An 18203-nucleotide genomic window follows, 5' to 3' on the forward strand; every position below is an offset into this window, starting at 1 on the left:
TGGGCTCTTTTGCCAGACGACTTTCAACAAGACAAGAGGGCAGGGTCTTAAGTTGTGCCAGGGGAGGTTTAGGTTGGAGATGAGAAAGAATTTCTTTCTGGAGAGGGTGATCAGGCATTGGAATGGGCTGCCCAGGGAAGTAGTGGATTCTCCGTGTCTGGAGATCTTTCCAAAGAGCCTGGATGTGGCACTGAGTGCCATGGGCTGGGAACCACGGGGGGAGTGGATCAAGGGTTGGACTTGATGATCTCTGAGGTCCCTTCCAACCCAGCCAATTCTATGATTCTATGATTCTATGAAACAACACAAGCTTACTCAATATACCGGGTCCGAAGACCAGCGCTATGATGAGCAGTATAAACAGTCCCATTAGTGTGGAAATGAGGGTGGTTAGCCATGGTGTGTGGTTAAACCATGACTCAAACCATCCTTGCTGGACTTCACTGTCTCTTTTTCTTTTTTCCAAACCTTCTCTGAGCTTGGCCATGGTATCGTGGACAATGCCAGTGTTGTCTGCATATACACAATACTCTTCTCCTAGCGCAGCTCAATGTCCTCTTTGTTGTAAAAACAAGAGATCTAGTCCCCTACGAGTTTGGAGGACAACTTCAGACAATGAACTCAGGGGTTGTTCTAAGGTGCTGATTGATTTCTCAATTCGAGCTAGATCCTCATCCACTGTTATTTTGAGGGAATGAAACTTTTGATTTTGCTCAGTCAGTGAGGCTATTTCGGCACCAGTGGGGGTCACGTGTCTGGCAGTAGTTGTGGTGCTGGTGGGAATTACAGTACGAGCTTCGGTCTCGTATGCTAAAGACTTAGCTGTGATTACAATTTGCCTCTCCTGTAGTAACAAACCCTAAAATCAGGATCACAGAAAGATATAGTAGATCTCTTCTGCACGGGTTGTTCTGCTGGTGTCTGGGTTCTGTTGATGCGGGGTTCTCTGGTTCTGTCAGGACGTTCGCTGTTCCATCGCCCTTGCTGCCCACCGGGGTATGTAGGTTAGGAGGGTGCCTGACGAGCTGGTCCTGTGAAGACAAACTTACAGTTTTTGTTAGTTTAACTCCACTACTATAATTGTTATTATTATTACTATTGCTATTATCATTAATCTGAACTCCTGACATGACATATGAGAAGAGGGTGATGGTTTTCTCTGGTCCCTTTTCAGTGTGAAGCGTGATCGCTACCAATTGAGCACTCTTCCGAGCTCGGGTTACTCCCCCGACTCCACCCACCATAGGTGCGTCTTCCAGTTTCCAGCATGGGGGCCAAATTGCCTCAGGAATAACTGTAACATCTGCTCCTGTGTCAATTAAAAAGGGGACGCTAATGGTGGTGTTATTTGAGGTATTATAGAGGGAGCAGATCCCGTACACCACCGGTGGGTTATCGCACCTTACTGCCAGGGCCACCCTGGGGTTTTGTCCCCAAGGGGTGGTTCCGGCTGTCCCTGAAGCGTGGGCAGATTCGGTTGGACCGCTGGTTGGGCCATATAGTTGGTTGTTGCTCGGGGGGGGCGGCAGGTTCCAGAGTGCCTTGTCCCATCCAGGGTTGACGTAGTTGGGCTGCCTCATATCCCAAGTGGGAGAGGGCTGTGTGTGGCCCGGGCGCCCCCTCCCCATCCCGTTTCCCTGCTTTTTAAATTTGCAGTCCTTAGCGAAATGCCCTTTCTTTCCACAGGCCCAGCACGGTCCCCTACATTGCTTCTGGCGTGCATTAGATGCTGGTGGCTGGTTCACCAGTTGGGGGCAGTTTGCCACCACATGGCCCGCTTGGCCACATTTATAACATGCCATCACATCAGCTATTGCAGTGTGAACAGCTGCCTGAATCAGGGCTAGATGCTCTTCATTCATGACATGTTTAATCATGTCAGCAATACTTGACCCCGCTGGCAGTGATCGAAGGATTTCCTTGGTTTTTGAGTTACACTGCTGACGTAAGCAGTCTGCAAGGACCGGGCCTCTTGCATCCGCAGGCAGGGACGAAGAGTCCACGGCCGCCTGCAGACGGTCCACAAACTGTGTAAAGCTCTCACTTTCATTCTGTTTTATTGTGGTCCATGGTGATGGCTTGTCTACAACCCTACAGATAGCACGAATGGCCTCTCTAGCTGCACGGGTGGTTGTCATAACTTCATGGGCCCGCATACCTTGGGCTTGTGCTTGGGGGGTAACCATTGCTGGGTCTGTACCCATCAGTCGCTGCAGGTTGGAGCCATGCAGTGGGGGATCTGCCCTGACTGCTCGGGCTAGTTGCTTTGCACAGTTATCTTCCCATTCTTGCCTGAAAACGATCCTGCCTGCCCCATCAAAAATTAGTCTGCTAACTTGTCTTATATCAAATGGCATCATATCATCTCCCCCAAAAAGCCCATCTATGAGGGTGTTAACCATGGCAGAATTAAGTCCCTTATCCGCAATTGCTTTAACAATCGCCTGTATATTCTTATGATTTACAGGGGTGTACGCTCTTCGTGTCTCATCACCTTCTCCTGTCACCCTGACCGGGAATGCTAATGCTGCCGAAGGGGCCCAATCTGCGCATGCATTGTTTATTTTCCTCCAGTCCGTAACGGGAATATCCTCCTGCCATCCCCGTTTGCTACGACCGAGGGTGTGTCGGGTCCCGATCCCTACCTTACTATCATTTGAGTCTGAGTCTGCCCGGGGCCACTCGTCCCGGGACCTGTCCGACCCGGTATCGGAACTCGACTGACTGGCTCCTTCCGGGCTCCGATGTTCTTTGTTCCAGCTCCGGTCCCGCCCATTTTCCTATTTGGGGCTCCGACCCCTCCCACCTCCTTTGCGGGCGGGCAGTTCCCTCCCCTTCTCGCCCAATGGCTGCCTGGGGAGGGGTTTGCCCTGCAGTGACAGATCTGTGGGCGGACCCAACCGCCCTTCTCCTCCTTACTCTCCTTATCAGGGCATAGAACCGGATAGATGCTCTGATTGGTTCCTGCTGCCTGGTTCGCGTTTCCCGCTGCCCGGTTCGCGTTTCCCGCTGCCCGGCTCGCGGTTCCACCCCCTTCTTGATTACCCGCACCACCCTCCTTCTCCTTTTCGCTCGGCGCGGCGCAGGGAGCGGAGCAGAGCGGGCTGAGGCTGAGCAGGTCCGGGCCACCTCCCACCTCCTTTTCGCTCTCCCCGCCTTCCCGTCCGCGCACGCCCATCAGTCCCGCTGCTCCCCCCTCGTTTCCGCCAGGGGCGTTTTCGCCCCGCCCTCCCTCTGTTGGATCAGCACCATCTTGAGGCGCATAGGGAGGCGGTCTCGGCCAAACGTCATCGGGTTTTGATTTTTCCGCGGCAGCCCTGGCTTCCTCAGCTAGCCCGCCCCAGATGGATTCTGTTTGGTTTTGCTCTTCCGCCAGCGGAACAGGGTTTGGAGGCTGGGGGGGGTGTCCCCCTTGTGCAGGTCCGCCTGGGGACCGTCATCGGTTGGGGGTGCGGTCTGCGTGGCTGCACCGACCCCGATTTTGGGGACGATTAATAAACAGTCCCTTGCCTTCCTCCATGTCTCCTACTCCTCTAGGGCTTTTTTTAAGGCGCCCACGACCTTCCCCCATGCCTTAAGGGGTTTTTCCCGTGCCCGAGGACATGATCTCCTCGGCTAACGCATTAGTGCATTTACTCCACAACCTCGAAACTGCGAGGGTAAAATCTTTAGGCTTACAATCAATCCCCCACTGTCTATGCATCTCAGATACGACCTTTACAAGGGCTTCCATCCTCCTTGTCGGTCCGGGAGCGTCCTCCCCGCCGGGCTGGATCCTGCCGCTCCGGCCGCCGTTTACCCGAATCCAGGCGAATTTCCCGAACCCGAATCCGATTCCGACCTCAATTTTTTCCGGTTCCCGGGTTTCGGCACCAATTTGTTGCCTCCAGCGAGGCGTGGCGACCTGGTTCAAGAACGGCACGGCAACCAACCCCAGGTTGCCCGGGCCATCAGCTCACAGACATCAATGTGATGGACGCCAAATGGCATTTATTATTTAGGTTACACCGCATTTTATAGCCTAGGTTTACATTGTCACCAGCCAAAGTTTTCAGTGGTCACTCTTTGCATTTGTTTGCCAGTCCCGACCGTTTTGGACTTTTGGGACCCCATTCAGCCATAGGGGAAAATGGGCTCTTCGGGCTGGTAGATTCAAGGTTGGTGGTCAAACGGAAACCCGTAGGCCGATTGTTGGTGGTGCTGTGGGTAGGGTTCCATGTGAGGGTTAAGGCCAGCCCAAGTTTTCAGTGCTCACTCTTTGCATTTGTTTTCCAGTCCCCGGTATTCGGACTTCGGGACCCTATTCAGCAATACGGGCAAATGGCCGCTTAGGGCTTGTATATTCAAGGTTGGTGGTCAAACGGAAACCCGTAGGCCGATTGTTGGTGGTGCTGTGGGTAGGGTTCCATGTGGGGGTTAAGGCCAGCCAAAGTTTTCAGTGGTCACTCTTTGCATTTGTTTGCCAGTCCTGACCGTTTGGACTCTTAGGACCCCATTCAGCCATAGGGGAAAATGGCCGCTTCGGGCTGGTAGATTCAAGGTTTGTGGTAAAACGTGGCCATTTTCTCGTATCGCTGAATCCGGTCTCAGAAGTCCAAACAGTCGGGGCTGGCAAACAAATGCAAAGAGTGACCACTGAAAACTTTGGCTGGCCCTAACCCTCACATGGAACCCTACCCACAGCACCACCAACAATCAGCCTACGGGTTTGTGTTTTACCATAAACCTTGAATCTACCAGCCCTAAAAGGCCATTTTCCCCTATTGCTGAATGGGGTCCCAAAAGTCCAAACGGTGGGGACTGGCAAACAAATGCAAAGAGTGACCACTGAAAACTTGGGCTGGCCTTAACCCTCCCATGGAACCCTACCCACAGCACCACCAACAATTGTCCTACGGGTTTGTGTTTTACCTTGAATCTACCCGTGCCAGGACTGTTGCAATACTTTCTGCCACCCAAGGAATGAAGAAGAAAGGGCAAGGGAAGGGCTGAAGGCGTTTTCCTCCTTTTCTCATCTTCAGAACTCACCTGTTTGCTTTCAGGCTGGAGCAGAGGACCCTGTACCACTGGAGCAGCCAGACCCTGGATTTCATTGTCCTGCTGAGGAGCCCCATGGACAGAGGAGGACATGTAGTGGGAAATTCCAGCACAGCCCTGACGCAACCACACTCAACAGATTTATCTGCTTAAGCCCAGCCAAAAGCACAGAAGAGGGATGTTGTCTGGCCAGCAGCACAGTCAGAAATGTTTGATGCCAAAGGAAGCACTCCTGGGGCTGTGGTTGGAGTAGGCTTTCACCCAGCATTATTGATGCTCTGTAGGGCTCGAGGAACATCACAGCTCGATGCAGGGCAGAGTCATCCCTTCAGTTTGCTCTCTGAAGAAGTTTCCTTAGGAGTAGGGAGGGTGGAGATTTATCCTGTTCTCAAGTGCTTCCCTGGAGCAGCTCCTGCCAGCAACACCAGAACCTGCCCCATCTGCAGCACAATTTGACATCATTGTGAAATTAAATTTTATTGCTGGTATATTAACAGCAACTCCATTATCCCACCCTAGACAGGCTTCTTGGTGTGCAGAGGATGATGCTGAGGGAGAGTGGGTACAGAGAACCCCAGGTGAGGCTCCTTATGCTTTAAAACAGGGGTACTGGGACCACTCAGCAGTAAAACTCAGCAGCATGGCCAGGGAGGAGCTTGGCACAAGTAGGAAGGAGCTGTGTGGTTGGTAGCTGTGTAAAGAGGGATTTCCCTGGTTAAAACTGGCTGAACACAAGCAAACGTGGGTTTTTTTTCTTTTTTTTCTTTTTTTTTAAAGGAAAAAAATCACCCCCAAAGCAGGTTTTTTGGTTTGGTTTGAATCATCTGAGAATTTTTTCCTTTTTTCAGTAAAGTAATTCAAGGGAATAGCTTCATTTAAGGATTCATTCTCAGCAACTGAAACTACAGTACTTTTTCACAGATAAACATGAAATTTATCAGGCTCCCACTACCCCTGCAGGGAATTTGCTTCCATCCAAAGTCCAGTTTATGTTAAAATTTCCCTCTAAAGATCAAGTCAAGCCGATCCAATGAGCAGGATTGGGTTTTTTCTGAATTCCAGTTTGTTTGAGGAATGTGCCCTCCTGTGGGTATCTGTTACAGCTGCAGCAAAACTTCTTTTCTAGCAGGATTTGTTTTTTCTCTTTCTTTAACAGCACCTCTCTTAAAAAGGGCTCATTCCTCCTGACCACTGATACTGAACAGGATGAGAGGGATGAGCCTTGAAAAGAAACAAGGACAAAATAAAGCCAAGAGGTGACCAACAGGTCCCTAATTAAAAGAACAGCCCTGTGCCAACTCCTGGAGGGAATGGGCCAAAATTTATAGGATTTTATCAAAGGTTAAATGCTTGGCATTAACAAGAATTTCAGGACATTGCAAGACAAGGAACCTCTGCTTTGGGTTTCATCCAAATCTGGTTTGCATTAATTCTGCAGAGGTGCAGCTGTCATGCAGTGGAAAATAGTGCCCTAAAAAAGCAAGTGATAACAGATCTGCAACACCACACTGCAGGTGATGCTAAGCAGGCACTTCTGGAGGATTTCATTAAGCTTTTAAGTAAATTTGAGTGACAACTCAAAATCAAAATGATGCAATTCAGTGTGGGCAAATGCAAAGCAGGGTGCTGAAGCAGGAGCAAGAAACCACAGCACTGCAAGATCAAAAAGAACTATTTCTGTAGGAAAGGCCTGGGTTTTTCTAACAGGAAAAACCAGAGGGTTGTTTAATTTTGAAAACAAGGGACTGAGGGAAGAAATGAGAACAACCTTTAAACACATCAGAAGGAGCTATTAAAATAAAAAATAATTATTAAACTGTCCTCCACATTGTTTATGTGCATTAGATGACTTCTCCAAAACTATCCCAGCTCTCTTCTGTGTTTTTATTAAGCAATGACACACTCATGTAAAATCTGATTTTTTTAAAACATCCTTGGCTACAACACGTTTAGAAAGCGACTTATTTTTCTCTAGAGCTTCTTAAAAATCTCACTCGACATGTTCTTGGTGCCCAGACCTTGGAGTTTTCCAGTATAACTCTTGCAGTAACATATCCAGTGCAGGAAGATCAACCCCAAATCTGCAGACAGACCAAAAGCCAACCAGCAAGTCCAGTCTCTCCAGTTCATGTTGCCTCACTCAGTCACTTTCTCCTTCTCTCCCTTTTCCTGTAACTCCTTGCCCGAGATGTTAGGTAAGAAAAAAGAATAATCCTGCAGTGTTTAGAGCTGGCTCTGTTATTGGAGTCTCCATGGGTACAAATTCCACACACTTCCTTGGCTTAGGCTGGGACATACTTTTCAGAAAACGTTACAGAAAAAATACATCATAAAAGCTTTTTGATCGTGTGTCTGTGAGGTGAGCCTTGAAATCTTGAGGTGTCTGATGGGGATTTTTTTGCAGGAACCTGTCCAGCACGTGGTGATTCTACTGGGTTTAACTGGGAGGGGGAGGGGGATGCCAAACAAAAGCCCACAAACACAAGCATTCTGCAAAGCTTTATATAAAAATGTTGCTTTCCTTGGCATCACCTGCCTTCAAAAAGCAGAGAGAAGAACTGGGACTGACCTAGAGCATGTATTGGTTTTCCTGATGGATTGCCAAAATTATAAACAGGAGAGAAGTGGGGAGCAGAGCACCTCCTTCTGTGATGAATTCGAGTGTCATGGTCACCTCAGTTCTATCATCACCTTTAACTGAAGAGAAATGCCTGGGATATAGGATTGGGTTAACCTTACCCCTGTGCTCAGCCCTGGGGAGGCCACAGCTTGAGTCCTGTGTCCAGTTCTGGGCCCCTCAGCTCAGGAAGGAGATTGAGGTGCTGGAGCAGGTCCAGAGAAGAGCAAGGAGGCTGTGAAGGGATCCAGCAGAATTCCTGTGAGGAAGGGCTGAGGGAGCTGGGGGTGTTGAGGCTGGAGAAGAGGAGGCTCAGGGGAGACCTCATCACTCTCTGCAACTCCCTGAAAGGAGGTTGGAGCCAGGGGGGGGTTGGGCTCTTTTCCCAGGCAACTCTCAGCAAGACAAGAGGGCAGGGTCTCAAGTTGTGCCAGGGGAGGTTTAGGTTGGAGATGAGAAAGAATTTCTTTCTGGAGAGGGTGATCAGGCATTGGAATGGGCTGCCCAGGGAAGTAGTGGATTCTCCGTGTCTGGAGATCTTTCCAAAGAGCCTGGATGTGGCACTGAGTGCCATGGGCTGGGAACCACGGGGGGAGTGGATCAAGGGTTGGACTTGATGATCTCTGAGGTCCCTTCCAACCCAGCCAGTTCTATGACTCTATGGAGCCAAGCGGGAAGACTGAAATCCCTTTGACTCCTCGACTAAAAGGGGGTGGGGGTGCTATCGAGGGGTTACCCCACACACCCCATGAACCCAAAGCCTGCCCAAGAGGAGGAGGAGGAGGAGGCTGAGGGTGGGGAGGGGGGAGGATGCGGGGCTGTTTGGGGAGCAACAGCGGTTGCCTGACTGGATGTGGCACTCAGTGCCATGGTCTAGCAACCGCAATGGTGGTTTAAGGGTTGGACTCGATGGTCTCTGAGGTCCCTTCCAACCCAGCCAACTATGATTCTGTGATTAGGTGGGTCAGACCAGCTTCAAAGCAAGGAGGTTGATGTGTTGATGGGACCCACAATAAAAGGCAGGACACATCCCTCCATCCATAATTTCTTCTTTAGGAGCAAAGCTGTAGTTAACCAGCAAGGCATAACCAGGCTACTTATCACCAGCTAAGAGAAACCTCTTAGAAGGTGAACAGTGGAACCACCTTTACTTTCAAATGCTTTTTAATTTTTCACATTTAAAAAAATGTGATTTGAAAAAGAGAAAAATCCCATTAATTGCAGTGCCAGAGTTTCCTTCACTCTCTCACTGGGACAGACACAAAGCTGAGCCTGCATGAAATGCCAGAAAACCAGAGAATTTGACCATTCTTCACAAAAAGACAGGGATGAGGTGGCTTTTGCAGCTGCTTAATATTAATTCCCAAGGGAGTTGCTTTAATTACCCGGAAAGTTTTATGTATGCTGATTTGTTATTATAGGAATCTATCCAAAAGAACATCCCAGGGGCAGAATTTGTGATGCCCAGCCCACTACAGCAAGCTTGGTTTTCCCCAAAAACCAAAGGAGTGAAGGCCATCCCTTATGGATAGATTTTAGCCTGTGGGTGCTAAACCTGGCACTGGTGAGGCTGGGTCCAGCCTGGAAATGTGAGGCCTAAGGCTTCAAATCCCCTTCTTCATCTCACTCGAGCTTTTGAGTCTCTTCTGGTCACTCAGGGAAGGGATTTCAAGGAAACTCCATCTGAAATCTGGGGAATTTCCAGCCTGAACCAGTGCCAGGAGGGCAGAGATGCCTGGGCTGAAGGCACCGATCCTCACTGCAGGTGTTGTGGGGTGTTCATTGAAGGGGGGAAAGTGTTCTGCTGCTTTGCAAAGCTCTGACTCCAGACACTACTGTTTAGGCTTCATTTTCTCTGCCCCACCGAGACAAAAACACCCCCAGTTCCACCTTCCCACTCCCAGTTCCACCTTCCCACCCTCCCAGCTGGCAGACAACCCCCCGGACTCACTCCATACCCCCAGCTCACCAGAAGCCCCCCTTCCTCCTGCAGCCCAGCACTTTGCAGACCTGGCTCATTCTTTAAAACCCGCAGCGGATGCTCCTGGGGGAAGGAGCTGCTCTTACAGGGAACATTTGGGATGCTCTTGCCGCTTCTGTCCCTAAAGCCACCGCACGCCCCAAACCCACTCCCAGCGCTGCCCGTGCCCCGTTCCACCGGCACCAGGGTGGGCAGGAGGAGGCTGTACCCGTCCGGAAGGATTCTGTGCAGCGATTCACTAAAATAATCCTAAAATTTGCCTTTTCCGGGACCCCCCGGCCGCTGTTTCTCCCTCAGCTCCCATCCCTCCCCCTCCCTCCCTTCCCCCTTTGTTGGTTGTGACTTCACAGCCGGTCGCTATGGAAACGGTTTGATGTCATGGGGAAGTGGCAGCTCAGGTAGCGGCGACTCGGAGGAACCCCGGAGCCCTCCCGTGTGCGTGGCCCGGGTTTGTGCCGCCCCCCAGGAGCCCACGGGAACACTTTGACAGATTTCCCCTCAAATCCTAACATTTCACAGAGGCAAAAAAAAGAAACTTTTTTAACTCCGTGGGTGTGTTTCCATACCGAAGCGCTGAGCTCCCAGGATGCCCGCTCAGGACCCAACCCATCCCCGTCCCGTCCCCCCCCCGCCCCTCCACGTCCCGATCCCGGTCCCGTTCTCCCCCCCCGCCCCCTCACCCCTCCCTCCCTCCCCTCACTGCCGGGCCCGCCCCGCTCTGAAGCGCCAAAGCGCGCGCCAACTCTCCGCCCCGCCCCTTCCCCGCCGCCATTGGCCCAGCCCCGCCCGGTCCCGCCTTTCTTTCAGATTGACAGCGTCTCCTCCAATCAGCGGCGTCTCTCGGCGGAGGGGTGGGCGGGGCCTGGCGGTGACGTGACGGGAGAGGGTAGCAACAGTTGCCTCGAGACCCGGCGCCAGGCGCCATAGTGACCGTAGCCCTGGAGACTGTTACTTGCCAACGGGAGCAACGCGCGGCCCCGGCGGCCGGAGCCCAGCGCAGCCCGCGGCGCCCGGCGGGGAGGGCAGGTGAGCGGGGGCACGGCGCCCCGCAGAGGGGGGAGGAGGGGGAGAAGAGGGGGGGGGGGGGGGGGTGGGGGTTGCCGCGGGGGTCCCGCCCGCTGAGGGGGCCCGCAATGGGGCGGATGGGGAGAGAGGGGGGGGGAAAGGGGAAGCGAGGCCTTCGCGGCCCCCGTCGGGGTCGGTAGAGGACGTGGCCCCTCGCCCCGGCCCGGCCCTGCCCCCCCGTCCCGGCCGCGGGCTTCGTGCCTCGGAAGGTTTTCCCTGAGCTCCGCTGCCCTCCCGGGTGCCTCCCGGGGCTGAGAGGGCTCCCCCGCGCCTTCCCCGGAAAGTTGGGAGCGGCGTCGCGGCCGGGCGGAGCGGGGGAGGTGGCACCACCCTCCCTCCCACCCCCCCTCACCGCGTCCGGTGCCTCTGCCCGTGGGCCCCGCCCGGAGCGCGGCCGGCTCGGGGAACGGGAACCCGAACCGCCCTCTGGGTTCCGGAGGGACCGCGAGTCCCTCCCGCCGTAACCAACTTCTCCCCGGGTTGTTTTCTTCCTTTAACTCCCGGCTCCGAGCATCAGGTTTGGTTCGGAACAAACCAAACGCTGCTCCAGAGCCCGGCGGGTTCCGTCCCCACCCCCTCCCGCAGCGGGGGGAGCTCCCAAGTTGCCCGGTGAGAGTTGGGAAGAGGGGCCACGGGCCGGCCGGCCCCTCCGCCTTCTCCTTAAGCAGCTTGGAAACCTCTTGTGCTGCCTCCCTTCCCCTCCCAGGCACTTCTCTTGGTCTTACTGGGGGGATGAGGGTTTGATTTCAACTCCAGGTCATCCCTTTAGTTTGCCAGGGCTTTGAAATCTCAGCATTTGCTTGCTTGTTGGTCTTAGAAACGAGCGAAAATTGCAATGAGACCTATTTTTAAGCGTCTGCCGTCTATTGTTGACTTGGTTTCTCCTGTTTGTTTTGAATAAAGTATGTTGTGAAACAAGACTCATCTCCTGTTAAAGCAGGATTTTGTGTATGTGCCTATTTCAAGCGTGAGTTCCTGCAGTCTGATTAAATCTTTCCATTCTTTGACTTAGATACTACTCTAGAGTCTTTTTTTGGTTTTGCTATTGAAAGAAGCAAATCTTACCAATTAAAGAGCAAAGTGGAATAAATAATTTATTTTTTTAAAATGTACTTTATGCTTTTGGGCTTGGAATCTCCTTAAACTGACCATGCTCAGACTCGAATTCACTTGTTACTGACAGCATTTTTCATCTGCTTCAGCCCAGACTTTTCAACTCTTTGTCTTGATTACAAATCATTTGAGAATAAAAGAGTAATAAAATAAAATTTAAAAAAAAAAAGAAAAAGGAAGAAAAAATCTGTTTCAAAATATAAACCTTAAATTCTCAAAGTGAGAGGTTCTTTCTTTGCCTCTGCTGTTTGACTTTCTGTGTGAGTTTGCTTTTTGGTCAGTTTAAGATTAATTCTGTCTCATCTCAGGTTTTGTTTTAAAGTTCCCCATCTAGTGGGAGGCAGTCAGGAGGATGGGGAGGCATCTCAGAAGGTCTTCTCGTGGTTAACTGTTTCGGGGGGGGTTGAATCAGTCTCTGAAGGTCTCTGCTGAGGGAGTCTAGGATGAGCCAAGCTGGATGTTTGCTAGAAAGCTGAAGTCAGCTGAGGAAACTAAAAAAAAAACACTTGTAGGACCAGCCTGGGGGTGTTGGGTGTTTGACACGGGGGCTGGGATGTGGTTTCATTTTTGAAAGTCTGAGTTCATCTTTTTAAACCCCCTCCCTGGTTCTCTACCTCTCAGTGTTGCTGTCCTGGGAGATGTGATATCAATTTGAATCGTGTGGGATGCTTTGCTTTTTTGCCTTTTGGTGGATACAGATGTGGGCATGCTCCACGTTTTTTTCCTTTTTTTTTTTTTTTTTTTGAGCCTTTAGAGTTCATGTTCTCAAAGCTGTTCCTGTGAAGGGGAGGTTTGGAAATACCCACCCTTTTCAAACAGAACCTGGCTTCTCAGGTAACTGCAGGTTCTTGGCCTTAAGGGTGATGAAAGCAGGCACAAAAGCAAGAGAGGGCTTGACAGCTGGAATTTCTTTGTCCCCACTTGCTTTCTGCCAAACAGGAATGATCCCAGTGCCTTTGTGGATGGTGCTAAGAGCATCTGCTGCTGCAGAGCTAGGAGAGAGCCAGGTCCATCAGACTTCACATGGAGCTTCCACAGACAGTCCCTGCTTTGCATTTCCCTGCTGTGTCATTTGCATCTCATGAATTCTTCTCATAGCACCGTGTCCCTGTCCTGGGGCCCTCTGTGCCAGCTCTGTTTGCTGGGGAAGGGTCTGGGTGAGTGTGAAATCCCAACACTGCTCCAGCAACAGGAGAAGGGGCAAGATGGGCCACAGCCCAGGGCAGCAAATTCTCCTTTAGCATCCCATCTGCCCTCTCAAAGAACATTTTATAGGCTTGGAATATAAATATGTAGGCTGAGAATATTTAGCTGGGGAGGTTTGGCAAATAAATGTGGAGGTTTGGCAAATAAATGTGTAGGTTTGGCATAGAAATGTGTAGGCGTGGCATGTAAATGGAGGCCCATCATCAACAAGGGACATCCACATCCAGAGAAGTGGTGAACTCCCCATCCCTGGAGGTGTTTAGATAACCTGGAGATGTGGCACTGCAGGATGTGGGCTGGTGGGGCTGTGGTGCTGGTTGGACTTGATGAGCTTTGATGTCTTGTCCACCAGGAAGGATTCTGTGACTTGGTCCCTCGGGTCCCCTTGAATCTCTCGCAGCTCAGGGCTGGGAGGGAGGGATGGGGTCTCCCATCTCAAGACTTAAGGCTTGTAAATCCTCTGTTACATAGAATCATAGAATCATAGAATTGGCTGGGTTGGAAGGGACCTCAGAGGTCATCAAGTCCAACCCTTGATCCACTCCTGCTGCAGTTCCCAGCCCATGGCACTCAGTGCCACATCCAGGCTCTTTGGAAAGATCTCCAGACACGGAGAATCCACTACTTCCCTGGGCAGCCCATTCCAATGCCTGATCACCCTCTCCAGAAAGAAATTCTCTCATCTCCAACCTAAACCTCCCCTGGCACAACTTGAGACCCTGCCCTCTTGTCTTGCTGAGAGTTGCCTGGGAAAAGAGCCCAACCCCCCCCTGGCTCCAACCTCCTTTCAGGGAGTTGGAGAGAGTGATGAGGTCTCCCCTGAGCCTCCTCCAGCCTCAACACCCCCAGCTCCCTCAGCCTCTCCTCATAGGATCTGTGCTTGAGTCCTTTCACCGGCCCAGTTGCCTCCTTTGGACCTGCTCCAGGACCTCAATATCTTTCCTAAACTGAGGGGCCCAGAACTGGACACAGGACTCAAGCTGTGGCCTCACCAGCGCTGACCATACATGAAGGTACATCAGAAATGCACTTTCTGTGTACTTTTGCCTGCCTAAACCTGAACTGGTAATTAATTTAAGGCCGTGATCATTAAAGCCATGAGCAGCCAATGACATCAGCTGATGCTGCACATCCTGGCTGTTTCCACATTCTCCATCTGAGAGTATTCATTGCCACCAAAAGTCACCTCTCTTACCCTCCCTGTCACAAAACATCTCCAGGGCTGCCATGAACATAAAGCTGCAGTCAGTGCTTCAGAACCGAAGCTTTTCCTGGCTCCGTGGCAGTAAAACAGACGGCGCCAGGCATTGTCTTTAAATAGTCTCATGCTTGTAACACCTCAGAGCACTGACAGCTGTTGTGTTTAATCACAACATGTTTTCCCTTTTAATACATGCCTGTAAACAGAGCTGCTTTAACGGATCCTGGCGGATTTTCCTACTTCAGTTTTAGCACTCGGGAGCTAAAAGCGTCCCGCGGCGTGCGGAGTCAGAGGGAAGGGCAGTGCTGATTCAACAGGCTGATCGTCCCACTCTGCTTCTCAGCCAAACTTTCTGCTGGAGGCTGCTGGGTTATATTTAAACCAAGTTTTCCCCCCTTTCCCTCCCGACCAACAAATGCCAGCACAGTGAGTGCCTGGCCCTCTGCCAGCTGGAGCAGAGAGTGCCAGTGTGGAGAGGAGCACCCAACCTCCCCGGGTGCAGCTGGGTGCTCTGGGATTATCCTTCTGGATATTTGAAACACGTGCAAGGTTTTCCTTCTGTTATTTGCTCTTTAAGGCTCTTGATTCCTGGGCTCCAGGATTGACAAATCCACCTGATTGTCTAAGAACGTGCTTGGCTTTCTCACGTTAGGATGTTTCCAGTCTGAGTAGTGTATGAGCTAGTTATGCCAGAAATACATAAATAGACAACAAAACATTTCTTCAGAGCAAATTATGTACCCATTAATACACTGAACAAAGAGAAGTCCTTTTGTACAGGTTGCTTCTTACAGAAAATCACTTTTATTAACACACAGAGGCAATTATTACAGTGCCCATCAGTATACAAAGTGATTTCCAGTTCAGGGCAACAGGGAAATGAAAAACAAAACCCAGCACTTTCAGCTCTGGGTCATATTTTTCAGAATTCTGGTTCTGTTTGCATTTCATCTAGGTAAACCAGAAGGACTAGAAAAGTTTAATTTTGTGTAATTCAGCTGACTTGTTAAAACAATTTTTAGTGGTGTGCAGACATGTGATTTCATGTCAGTGAATGTGAGAATCTTCCTCTTCTGATGATATTCTGTTTTAGGACACTGGAAAGTGTCCTAAGCTGTACCTATCCATCATTAAATTTATAAGGAGTATTTGAAATTGCAAGAGAAGCAGGAGGCTTCTCAACCACAACTTTATAAACTGTTTTGTTTAGTTGATATGTGATTACACAGGAGTTAAAAGCTATAGAAATGCCAAATTAAGGCATTTGAGAAGTAATTAAAGGCAACTGATAAGCTTGCTTTTTTCCCCTAAGTTATAATTTTTTAAGAAATGAAGAATGCCTTTTTCTGAGTTTAATAGAGGCCAAAGAAGTCTCAGCATAGTCCAAACGTGTTGCAGCAATGAAACTGAATTTCAGAGATTAACAACTGGACCTTGCATTTGCTTTTGAAGAACCAGAGGTCACAGAATGATATTTTTTTTATAAAGCACATGCAAAAAAAAAAAAAACAAACCAAAAAACCCCAACCCAACTGTAATCTTTTTTTTCTTGTCACAAATCAGTCCTTTGCTGAAAGAAATCCTCAGTGTCTGTGGTAAGGAGCTGGACAAGAAATAATTTCAGAGTGCAGCAATATCTCCACTGCTGCATCAGGCAGTTCCTGGATGAATATTTGACTGTGCAGCCTCCACAAATGGTTTTGTTTTTCCAGTTTGAGATGGTTCTGCTCTGGCTTTCTGTGTGGGAATGTCTGAATGTGGATGAGGACAAACAACAGCAGGTACCTGCATGTAGAGAATGATGAAGAGCAGCAGTTTGAGACATGTCCCTGTCTTCCATGGCAGAGTGAATTCACGTTCAGACTTCTCCAGGGCCTCTCTAGTTTTACAGGCTCCAGTCCTTACAAAGAAAATGTAGAACATGACCTGAAACCAAGTGAAAGCAGGAGGCAAGAAGGATTCTGTGGATACCAATGTGTCCAAAATGCACGGAGCAGCCTCTCTTTATGGAAATCAGCACATCAGGGGCAGCTCAAGCTGAGCTGTCATAAGCATTTTTGGGTTGCTTGCTGCATCCATGCCATGAATTTTGCTGCCGTCCGTAGTGCTGCAGGGATGGGTTTCCTTTCTGTGTCCTTGCCAGCTGACACTGTTCTGCTGTGAGAAATTCCCAGTGTGGCTCAGAGTTTCCAAAACGTTGCCTGCTCAGCTGTTCCCATAGAGAGGATTTGGGTTGTACTGTGCACACATGGCCACAGACTTCAGGTTTTGGGGCAGAAGCAGGAAGAGATCAGGGCCTTCAGCGCTGCTGCCTCCTCTCTTGGCCACCAGTTGGCTCCTGGTGTTGTACAGAGGTAGAGATGTTGGCTCATGGAATAAGATTTTCCCCAGCTCTTCCAGGGAAGTGGTTCACGGGTGGATTGACTTTTCTCCCATGGATCCTGCCTTTCCCATTGGGAGCTGAACCCCTGGTTTGTAAGTGCCCAGCTCATGTGGAAGCAGGAGGATGGAATCAATGCTGAACCCAGGTGGTGACACCCCAGGGACTGCTGAGTTTAGGATTGTGTGCTCAGTGGTTCTTCCAGGCTAAAGCAAGGCAGTGGGACCACTGAACTGAGCCCTTAATTGAGGATGCACCTTCTTTTGGAGATGTCACTCACTAAAAGTGACAAGAAACACAAAGGGAAGAAGAGAGAGAGAGGAAGAGGTGGGGGTGGAATGATGATAAGCAAACAGCCCAGGCATAATAAGCAATTTCCTTGGCTGCTGCCTGGTTAGTCATTGTGAGATTGTTCTTTAGTATCAGCTGAAGATCCCATTGCCACCATGACAACCCTGGAACTGTTCTGGATAATTTCTGGCTTAACACACAGCTGATCAAACATTCACCTTCTGTGGGGAATTAGATTAGTAATTGTTTCTTCTAATCTCTGGTGGAGGATATCTGGGCTGGTGGGAGTTCAGCAAGCTTTGGAAAAAGGCATCACATGCTGACAGGGAATACCCCAACGTGTGTGAGATCAGGCAACGTTTTAGGAGAAACCTAAATCTTCATCTTTAAGAGAATAATTGGGAGTGCTGAGAAAATTCTGAAGCAACATGTAACTGGTAGCCAGCTGGCAGAGGGGTCACCTACTTTGTACACTTTTTTTATTCCCAGGGTGTGAATGGTACCAGGCTGAGGAGCTGCCTGACCCCAGTGTGACACCACAAAGCACCTCCTGTACAGATCCTGTTCTGCTGCTCTGGCTCGAGGAGCAAATCCACTGTTTTATGAGGCTCAGGGTCAGGCTGGCCTGGCTTTGTGTAGCTGAGCAGGTAGACAGCAGGACACTTTACAAGATCATTTTTTTTCTCTTCCTAGGTCTGTGCTACCTAGAAAAACCAGATTGAATTTGTAGCATGTACAGACATCCAGCAGTCCTACACTGAGTACAGCAAGGGCCTGAATCCAGCACTGGTTGAAATTGCTCTTTTGACTTGATTTGGAAAAGTTATTTGTGGTGGTTATGCCTTCTAGAATGAGACCTTTTGGAAGGCAGTGTTCACAGGCAGAAGCAGCCCAGGTGATCTGATCGTGTGGCATCTGATGATCGCTTTGGCAGTGAGGATTTCCCACGTTTTGTTGCTGCCAGGACTTGGTGCTGACATAGTGGAGTTCTGTGAAACATGAAAAGCTCTTTTTCTTTCTTCTCCCTACTTGGCTTTCTCCAAGACCTGATCCTGAGCTGAACTCAGATGATGAGTGGGTCGGGTCAGTGCTTCTTGTGGCTAGGATGAGATTACTGGCTGGTGTTGGACAATTTCATAAGTCGAGTATCATCTGCTCAGTGTGCACAGGAGGCTGTGGGAATGGTCACCAGGCAAGTGGCATTCCTGTCCCCATCCCCTTGTGGGTGGCAGAGGGTTTTACCAGTGTCTGAAGTCAGAGCCAGGCTTTGCTGAGAAAGGTGGAGAAGGCAGCTTCTTCTTCACTCTTTGGC

The 18203-nt window shown here is 50.2% G+C and overlaps 1 protein-coding gene across 6 annotated transcripts in view; it reads left to right on the top strand.

Moving 5' to 3' along the window:
• Positions 1 to 10557: 10557 nt before the first annotated feature.
• RFX2 (regulatory factor X2) overlaps positions 10558 to 18203 on the top strand; it is a 67339-nt gene continuing 59693 nt past the window's right edge. For 4 of the 6 annotated variants that reach the window (XM_030466574.1, XM_030466571.1, XM_030466573.1 and 1 more), the window contains exon 1: positions 10590 to 10661. The gene's annotated coding sequence lies outside the window, so the exon portion shown is untranslated. Of the gene's footprint in view, positions 10662 to 18203 lie in introns of all 6 variants that reach the window. The other 2 variants (XM_030466572.1, XM_030466576.1) reach the window with 2 other exon arrangements.

Source organism: Calypte anna, chromosome 28 (genome assembly GCF_003957555.1).
Source record: "Calypte anna isolate BGI_N300 chromosome 28, bCalAnn1_v1.p, whole genome shotgun sequence".
NCBI lineage: Eukaryota > Metazoa > Chordata > Aves > Apodiformes > Trochilidae > Calypte > Calypte anna.